Genomic DNA, 9,438 nt, shown 5'->3' on the forward strand with positions numbered 1-9,438 from the left:
TTTGTCAACCACTGGAGGTCAAGACAAGGACACAAGGAAAGGACATACAGACATACAACATATAGACACAAAGAGCCCTTTAATTACCCTTTATCACGCGTGGGGTATCTCATACAACTGCAGTTTCACTCATAGGCCAAAGTAACAAAACCAAGCAGAGAAAAGAAAAAATCTCAAAGTTAAAAACAAAAGTTAAAAAGAAATACCAAAATCAAGATTGAACGCCTTTCTGTGTAAAAAAAAAAAATACTGGCAGCATATGCATGATCCTAGATGCTATTTCACGTCTCCTAAACTTTGAAAGGAAGAAGATTGGTTAGAGCATGTTAGTTTTCCCAGGGTTTCTTCAGAAAAAGTGAGTCCTTGGGTATCCTGCAACAATAACTGGAAAAGAAGTCAGTAATATTCAAGTTTTTGTCTGTTTCTTAAACAAATATCTGAAGTCCTCAATGGGTTCACAAGACCAATGGGACTTCGTCTCTGGGTCAGCTCCTCCTGGGGCTTTCTTAACTCTGGAATGATGTACCCAGGGTTTTATGCCTGCAAGTTTCAGAGAAGTATGTGTGCTCAACAAGACATCATAGGGACCAGTCCATTTTTCTGACAGCTGGTTTTGAGCATCCCTGCTCTGCCAAGTCTTCAGTAAGACCTGATCTCCAGGTCTGAAGGGATGCAATGGTTGATCAGGAGGCATAGAGATCCTCGAGTTTGCAAAGTTATGAATTACTGCCAAAACCTCCTGGATGTGTTTCACATATTGTGTGATCCGGCAATCTTGTGCTATTTCCGGACTGGCTTTCAGAACTGAGGCCTGAAAAGGTCTTCCAAACACAATCTCAAAGGGGCTTAATTGTAGCCCACTTCTAGGTGCCACTCTTATGCGGAGGAGGGCAAGGGATAGTACCTGCTCCCAACGAAGTTGTGTTTCTTGGCACAGTTTTGCCAAGGTTTTCTTCAAGGTGTGGTTCATCTTTTCTGTTTGCCCTGAAGATTGCGGTCTCCAAGCAGCATGCAATTTCCAGTTTATCTGTAACGCACTGCTTACTGCATGAGTGACGTCAGAGACAAATGCCGGCCCATTATCACTCTGGATAGAGTCTGGCAACCCAAAGCGAGGGATTATCTCTTTCAGTAGCTGTTTGGCAACCTCGGAAGCTTTTTCCGTCTTTGTGGGAAATGCTTCCACCCATCCCGAGAACGTGTCCACAAAAACCAATAGGTATTTGAAGTTGCCTGTTGTTCTAGGCATTTGTGTAAAGTCCACCTGCCAGTCCTCAAAAAGACACTTGCCCCAATATTGAACCCCAATGGCTTTAGGGTGGGAGTCAGTCTTGGGGTTATTCCTGGCACATAATTCACAACCTCGGGTGATCCGTTGTGCTATTTTTTGTAAATACGGGCCCTTCAAATATGGGCGCACTGTTTCTAATAAGGCATCTCTCCCATAGTGAGATCCTTCGTGAAGATGTTTTAGCACCGGATATACCAAGGCCTCTGGGAGGAGTATCATCCCATGGGAGTTTACTCTCCAAGTGGAGCTGGGGTCAAACTCAGTAAATCCCCATGCACGAGCTCTCTCCTCATCCCGCTCTGTGTATTCAGGAGCATACTGAGTCACGTCCACAAGAGGGATGAGTGCACCCTGCAGGGCAGAACGGGCAGAACGGGCAGCGGCCTTAGCCACCCGATCGGCTGCCCTGTTGCCCTTTGCCATGTCACACCCACCCTTTTGGTGGCCAGGACAATGCATCACGGCAACAGCTGATGGTAAAGCTACTGCCTTTAACAGGGCCAGGATTTCTAATGGGTGTGTGACGTCCTTGTTACTGGCAGTAAGAAGTCCCCGCTCCTTCCAAATGACCCCATGCATGTGGAGAATCATAAAAGAGTACTTGGAGTCAGTAAATATATTGACTCTTTTACCTTTCGAGAGTTCCAATGCACGGGTCAGGGCTATTAATTCAGCTTTTTGCGCTGATGTACCTGCCGGAAGAGCCTTGGCCTCCACGGTGTTCTGGAGCGTCACCACTGCGTATCCCGCACATCGACGGCCATGGTCCATGAAGCTGCTGCCATCTGTAAATAGCTCCCACTCTGGGTCTGGCAGAGGCTGGTCAGTCAGATCTGGTCGGCTAGCATACACTGTGTCTATGGTTTCTAAACAGTTGTGGATTAAAGTGTCATCCTCAGGTCCATCTGCATTGCTTGGAAGCAGTGTGGCGGGATTCAGGGAGTTAGAAACCTGCAGCTTCACATTAGGATTGTCCAACAGAGCTGCTTGATATTTTCCCATTCTCCCGGCAGTCAACCAAAGTCCACCCTTCTGCTCCAGCAATGTCAAGACCTGATGTGGCACACACACAGTGATGGGCTGACCCAAAGTAAACTTCTCCGCCTCGTGTAGGAGGTCACAAGTGGCAGCTACAGCACGCAAACATGGAGGCCATCCCTTAGTGGTGTGGTCCAGTTGTTTGGACAGATATACAACGGGCTGCATTTCTGGCCCCAACAATTGGATTAGTACTCCAAGGCCAACCCCCTGTCTCTCATGTACATAAAGTCTGAATGGCTTCCTAAGATCTGGAAGACCTAATGCTGGTGCTGAAATCAACTTTACTTTTATTTCATCAAAGGCCTTTTGACATTCTGGGGTCCAAGACAAAGTTTCAGAGTCCAGGCCTTTGAGAGCATCATACAAGGGTTTTGCTATTAATCCAAAGTTAGGAATCCAAATCCTGCAAAACCCAGCCATACCCAAAAATCCGCGCAACTGTCGCCGGTTGCTGGGGACTTTAAGGGCTGAAATTACTTGTTTCCTTTCTGTCATCAAGCTCCGTCTGCCTTTCTTAATTTCAAACCCCAAATATGTCACCGTTTGTTTACAGATCTGTGCCTTTTAAAGAGGTGACACTTTATAGCCACATTCTGCCAGGTGGTTCAGTACCACTATGGTATTTTCCAGACAAGATTTGTAGTCTGGACTTGCAATCAATAAATCATCTACGTATTGCAACAAGATGCCCTGGTTTAATTGAACCTTCCTGAGATCCCTGGCCAGTATTTCCCCAAAAATAGTTGGGGAGTACTTAAACCCCTGTGGAAGCACAGTCCAGCAATACTGGAGAGTGCTCTTGGACTTGGGGTCTTGCCACTCGAAGGCAAAAAGCGGTTGATCCTGGACATCTATTGGGATACAGAAAAAGGCATCCTTCAGGTCTAATACCGAAAACCACCCAAAGTCACCAGGTATGGCAGTTAATAAGGTGTAGGGATTAAGCACGATGGGATGTAAATCCCAAACAATGTCATTAATGGCCCTTAAATCTTGGACAAAACGGTACTCGCCTGTATGGGGTTTCTTCACTGGCAGAATCGGAGTGTTATACGGTGAGCGGCAGGGCCGAATGAGTCCAGATTGAAGGAATCTTTTCAATACTGGCTCAATTCCCCTCAAGGCTTCCTCCTTTAAGGGGTATTGCTTCCTCCTCGGGGTTCTGCTCCCCTCTATCACTTCTATCTTTATAGGCTCCGCATTTTTCGCACGTCCTGGGGTTCCATCAGCCCAAACCCATTTACTTACTCTTTCAACAATTTCTGGAGGTAAAATTTCACCTTTCGGTGGAACATCTTGAGTAAGTAACATCTGGAACCGCAGAGCATGCTCTGGAGGCATCTGTAGGTGAAGCCTCTGATGTTTTGGTGAGAATATAATTCGTGCGTTGAGCTTACTTAAAAGGTCGCGACCAAGTAGAGGGATTGGACACTCTTCCATGTATAGGAAGCTGTGCTGGAGCTGTGTGGTGCCCAGCCGTCACTCCAAAGGTTGTAAGAAGGCTTTCTGTTGTGGCCTTCCTGTAATCCCAGTGACTGCTGCAGTCTCTTTGCTCATTTTAGTTAATTTTGAATTCAAAACTGAGTATGTCGCTCCAGTGTCCACCAAGAAATCAATGAGACGATCCCCCACAGCGAGTGTTACCCGGGGCTCTGAGGGGGTTATTCTAATGGGCTTCTCTAGATCTAGTGGAGCCCCCGGGCACCCCTATTCTGCATCTGAACTTTCTCCATGAACTATCATTTGTCTCCTTTCCTCTGTACTTGGTTCTAGATTCCTTCTACTCTGTCTGTATTCCCTCCTATCTTCACCTGAGGCTCTACCCTGTGCTGTCATTTGTCTCCTTTCCTCTGTACTGGGCTCTCAATTCCTTCTCTGTCTGTATTCCCTGTCATCATCTGAGCTTCTACTCTGTGCTAACATTTGTCTCCTTTCCTCTCTCCTTGGTTCCTGGTTCTGTGTGCTCCTTCAATATTCCCTCCGGTAACCCCTGCGTGAATCATCATATCGTGGTGTTCTCTGTCTTCTATCCTGCCTTCTGTAATTATTGCGTCTGCCGCTTCCCTGTAATCTGGGACAACTGTACTTCCAATGTCCCTCTTCCCTACAGAAAGCACACTGATCTCTTCCTAGGGGTTCAAGTCTCTGTCCATTATTGTTTCCCTGAAACCCTGTTCTGTGTTCTCTTTGTAAGAAAACAGTCGCAGGTTTCTGTCGTCTGTCCTCTCTATTATTATAAACCCTAAATGCCAGGTCCACTACCTGGGACGGACTCATCTCTGTGACGCCGTCCACCTTAGCTAACTTTTTCTTTATGTCTGGGGCACTATGGGTAATGAAAGCCATAGTGATCAGACGAGCATTTTCTTTCTTTTTTTTTAAAGATTGATTGATTGATTGATTTATACATACAAGCACTAGGTACAGTCAGAAGCGCGGGAGGGTGAGAGAATTCACCAGAGCCAGAGCAGGGAGCAGAGCAGGCAGAAGGACCGAAGTACACTGCTGAGGGGAGCAGCGGGCGGCAGGAGAGGTCTGCACGCCATGTGGGACCCTCCATCGGTGGCCGGGGAGCAGTCAGGGATTGAACCGGCGCTGCAGAGGCTGCGGGCAGCTTCGCAACCCAGCGCTCAACCGCTGCGCCACCGGGGAGGCCCTGTCCTGATATATTTAAAGTATTTAAAATATGATGCTCCTCCTTTTCTAACTCTGCCCGCTGGCAGTCCTCATGGAAAGGGGAAGGTTTATCCTTTCTCTGTGCCATCAGCCGAGCCTCCGCCATATCCAATTTATGGAGGGCGACCTCTATCCGGTCCTGCATATTTTTAAAAGCTTGATCTTGTATGCTTTTATTAACTGACTCAAGGATGTTACGGTTCTCATCCCTCATGCACTTAATAGTTAAATCAAAGGCCTGATTTTGTTGTTGTATGGCCACGTTAAGAGCCTGAATGTGTTGTTGCACATTCTCAGTATGTGAAGTAGAACATCTACCTCTCATAGAACCAAGAATGTAGCATATTGCGCTTACACACATTACCAAAAAACACCAGAAGCACAGACTGTAAAGGGATGGCTTGTAAACCACCCATGTATGTATACAATAGTAAAATCACGTGCCATACACCAGGCTTCATCAAATTATTTACATTAATGAAACTGGTGGTGATATTTAATGGAAGAAGGCTACTCAAATTCAAGGCCGGAAGGAAACTGAAAGAACTCAGGCTAGGGATGAAACTGTATAGGCTCATGGTTGAGGCCATATTTGAGTCAAAAATGCACCCACAAGGGCTGTACGCACAGGGAAAAAACAGACTTTTCAGGACTTGAGACAAATATTATACTGCAAGTCCTGCAGAACTAGTGCGCTTATGGTGACCAACGCAAGGAATGTTACTTTGGGCTGGTCAACCGCGGGTGTAACTTGGAAACCACGCTGGGCGCCAAACTGTTGTAGAGCAACCCTGATACAAAACGGGGTGCCTGACTGTGGGTCCTCACCCGCGCGCTTAAAAGGACTTATCAATGCTCTACTGCAGGCACACATGAAAGGTTAATAAAGGTTTATTTACAAGGGAAGGGGAAATGAGGAAATGTACAGCTCAGGGAGAAAAGTGGGAGACAAAGTTTTAAATGAGTCCTACCCGATCCGCTGATCAGGATCCCAAAATGGCGCTCTGAGAGCTGGCCGCGAGCCAGGAGCCATGTAGCCAGGAGGCGAGCGATAGCGAGCCCCCCCAAGGCCCACGTGTTTGGTTTTTATATCCAACCTGGCTGCCCAACTCCACCCTCAGGTCCCAGCCACCCTCCCTTTGGTGGTGATGGGATTTGTCTTTCCCACTGTCTTGATGGCTTTAGTCTGGAGTGGGGGTGGGGTCCACAAAGCCTGCATGGGATTAGCTCAGGACATCATTTCCCCCTAACACTATGTGTGATGAACGCCATAGTGATCAGACGAGAATTTTCTGGGGCCTCTGGGTTTATATCTGTGTGGTTGGTATACGTCTGAATAATTCTTTCAAGGAACTCCGATGGATCCTTGTTAGCTCCTTGTTCAAGTTGTAATATTTTGTTAAAATTTTTTTGTTTGGGGATTCCCTGCTGCAGTCGACATCCTTTTCCCCCTGACACTACCAATAAACATTTTTATATAGTTCTATCATCGCCACCCCTCCATTGTTTGGGTCCCATTCAGGATCTACCACTGGGACAACCATCTCTGGCTCTGAGGATTCTTTATCCTACTGGTGGCGGCGGTCAGCCTCCTCCCTGGCTTTCCTGAATACCATTCTCCGCTCGTCCAGAGTCAGTAAAGTTTGTGCATAGACTGTATGTCTGCCCAGTTAGGGCGGTGGGAGAGGAAGATAGAGACAAACAAGTTTACCATCCTTTTATAGGAGCCTGCCGGTACGAGGGGACAGAGCCCCTCCAATTTAGGAGGTCCACAGTGCTAAAAGGATGGTGTGACCAAAAGCACCCAGCGGGTCGTCCATGTTCATTTAAGCCACCCATGGGCATCTGTCAGAGAGGAAATGTTAGGGGGAAAAGGCTGTCCTAAAGCTAATCCCATACAGGCTTTGTGGACTCCACCCCCACCCCAGGCCAAAGCCAAAGACACTGGGAACTCCAAATCCCATCCCCACCAAAGGGAAGGTGGCTGGGACCTGAGGGTGGGGTTAAGCAGCCAGGTGGATATAAGGCAGACACGTGGGCTTTGGGGGGGGGGTTCCCCATTTTGGCTCTCCACCAGCTCGCAGCGTCCGGCCAGCTCTGAGAGCGACTTTGGGTTTCCAGGTCGTCGGATCGGGTAGGACGCATTAAAGACTTTATTTCCCTATTTTCTCCCTGAGTTGTACATTTTCCTTATTTCCTTTTCCCTTGTAAATAAACCTTTTATTAACCTTTTGTGTGTGCCTGTAGTGGAGTATTCATAAGTCCTTTTTAAGCGCGCGGGTGAGGACCCACAGCCAGGCAACCCGTTCAATATCGGGGCTGCCCTATAACAGCAACTGTCCTGCCTCAGGGTGACCCTTCCTGCCAAGATGGGTGCCGCATCTAGTGTGGGGAGGAGATGCCATTTTAGTTTCCTCCCCAGAGGGCAATGCAGGCTGTGAAGCCTCAGGAGTCTGTGCAGGAGGGGCCTTGTCACATGGAGAAGGACTTTGTCCTAATTTAGTTAAAGTATTTAACAAATGATAATCCTCCTCTTCTAACTCTGCCCTCTTGCAGTCCTCATGGGAAGGGGAAGGTTTATCTCTTCTCTGTGCCATCAGCCAATCCTCTGTCATAGCCAATTTATGGAGGGCAGCCTGTATCTGGTCCTGCATGTGAAATGGATGAACTCTATTCCCTTTTCTTATTCTTTATTAAATTTATATCCCCTTTTTTCCTCCACAAGTATAAATATGAATTCCTTAGGATGAGCAAAGAAGAGTGGACATGCTCCTTCAATTATTTCTCAGCCATCTGTGGGACGAGGTAGTGGAAGCCATTGGGAGATGGAAGCTACTTTTAAATGCTTGATCCTGCATGCTTTTAAAAGCTGGCTCAAAAACGGTACGATTTTCATCCCTCGTACTCTTAGTAGTTAAATCAAGAGCCTGAATTTGTTATTGCATAGCTAAGTTAAGAGCCTGAGTTTGTTGTTGCATAGCTAAGAGCCTGAATGTGTTGTTGCACATTCTCAGTATGTGAAGTAGAACATCTACCTCTCATAGAACCAAGAATGTAGCAAATGGCACTTACACACATTACCAAAAAACACCAGAAGCACAGATTGTAAAAGGATGGCTTGTAAATCACCCATGTATGTATACAGAAGTAAAATCATGTGCTACATACCAGGTTTTATCAAATTATTTACATTTATAAAACTGGTGGTAATATTTAACGGAAAAAGGCTGCTCAAACTCAAGGCCAGAAAAAAACTGAAAGAACTCAAGCTAGGGATAAAACTGTGTAAGCTCTTGGCTGAGGCCATGTTTGGGTCAAAAACACACCCACAAGAGAGAGCTGTATAGAAGGGAAAAAAAGCAGACTTTTCAAGACTTGTGACAAAGATTACACTGCGAGTCCTGCAGACCTAGTGCGCTTATGGTGACCAATGCAAGGAAAGTTGCTTTGGGCTGGTCAACCACGGGTGTATCTTGGAAACCACGCTGGGCGCCAAACTGTTACAGGGCAACCCCAATATAAAACGGTTGCCTGACTGTGGGTCCTCACCCGCACGCTCAAAAGAGACTTATTAATATTCAACTGCAGGCACACACAAAAGGTTAATAAAAGGTTTATTAACAAGGGAAGGGGAAGTGAGGAAATGTACAACTCAGGGAGAAAAGAGGGAAATAAAGTCTTAAATGCGTCCTACCTGTTCCGCTGACCTGGAATCCCAATGGCACCCTGACAGCTGCCGGAGAGGTAGGAGCTGTGAAGCCAAGAGAGAGAGACCCAAGGCCCATGTGTCTGATTTTATAGCAAACCTGGCAGCTTTACTCTACCCTCAGGTCCCAGCAAAGCTCCCTTTGGTGATGATGGGATTTGTCATTTCCAGTATCTTGATGGCTTTGGTCTGGAGTGGGGGTGGAGTCCACAAAGCCTGTATGGAATTAGCTCAGGACATCCTTTGCCCCTAATAGTGCCAGCACCCAAGAGGAGGGGAACTAACGCTTCCTCTTCAGGTCCTATTGTCCTGGAGGCCAGAGTGCCATCCTCACTGGAGACTGTTGGGAAAGGACTCTCCAATAGGCTGAGGGCAGCCAAGTCCCTAACCAGGCTCTGGGAACACAGCGATGTTCATGACACGACCTGACCTTCCAGGAACTGGGAGTCTGGGGGCACAATCAGGCCTAACACAGAAACCTCAACATAAGGTATCAACTAAGCAGGTCCTCAGGATGCTTAGGGCCTGGAGCAGGTTGTCCGAGGTTGGCTAGGGGACAAAAGACAAAGGTCTCGGAGAAGGGGCGCTGGGGCTGGAGGGGGAGATGAGAGAAGCCTTGTGCAGAGGTGGGGTACACCAATGGGAGGAGAAGCAAGTTGGAGCCAGATCACAGTGAGAGCTGAGCCTTGAGACTCGTGGTTTGTCCTTACTCTGGGCTGATGGA

Source organism: Talpa occidentalis, unplaced genomic scaffold, assembly GCF_014898055.3.
Source record: "Talpa occidentalis isolate TD23 unplaced genomic scaffold, MPIMG_talOcc4v2.1 talOcc4.10, whole genome shotgun sequence".
Classification (NCBI taxonomy): domain Eukaryota; kingdom Metazoa; phylum Chordata; class Mammalia; order Eulipotyphla; family Talpidae; genus Talpa; species Talpa occidentalis.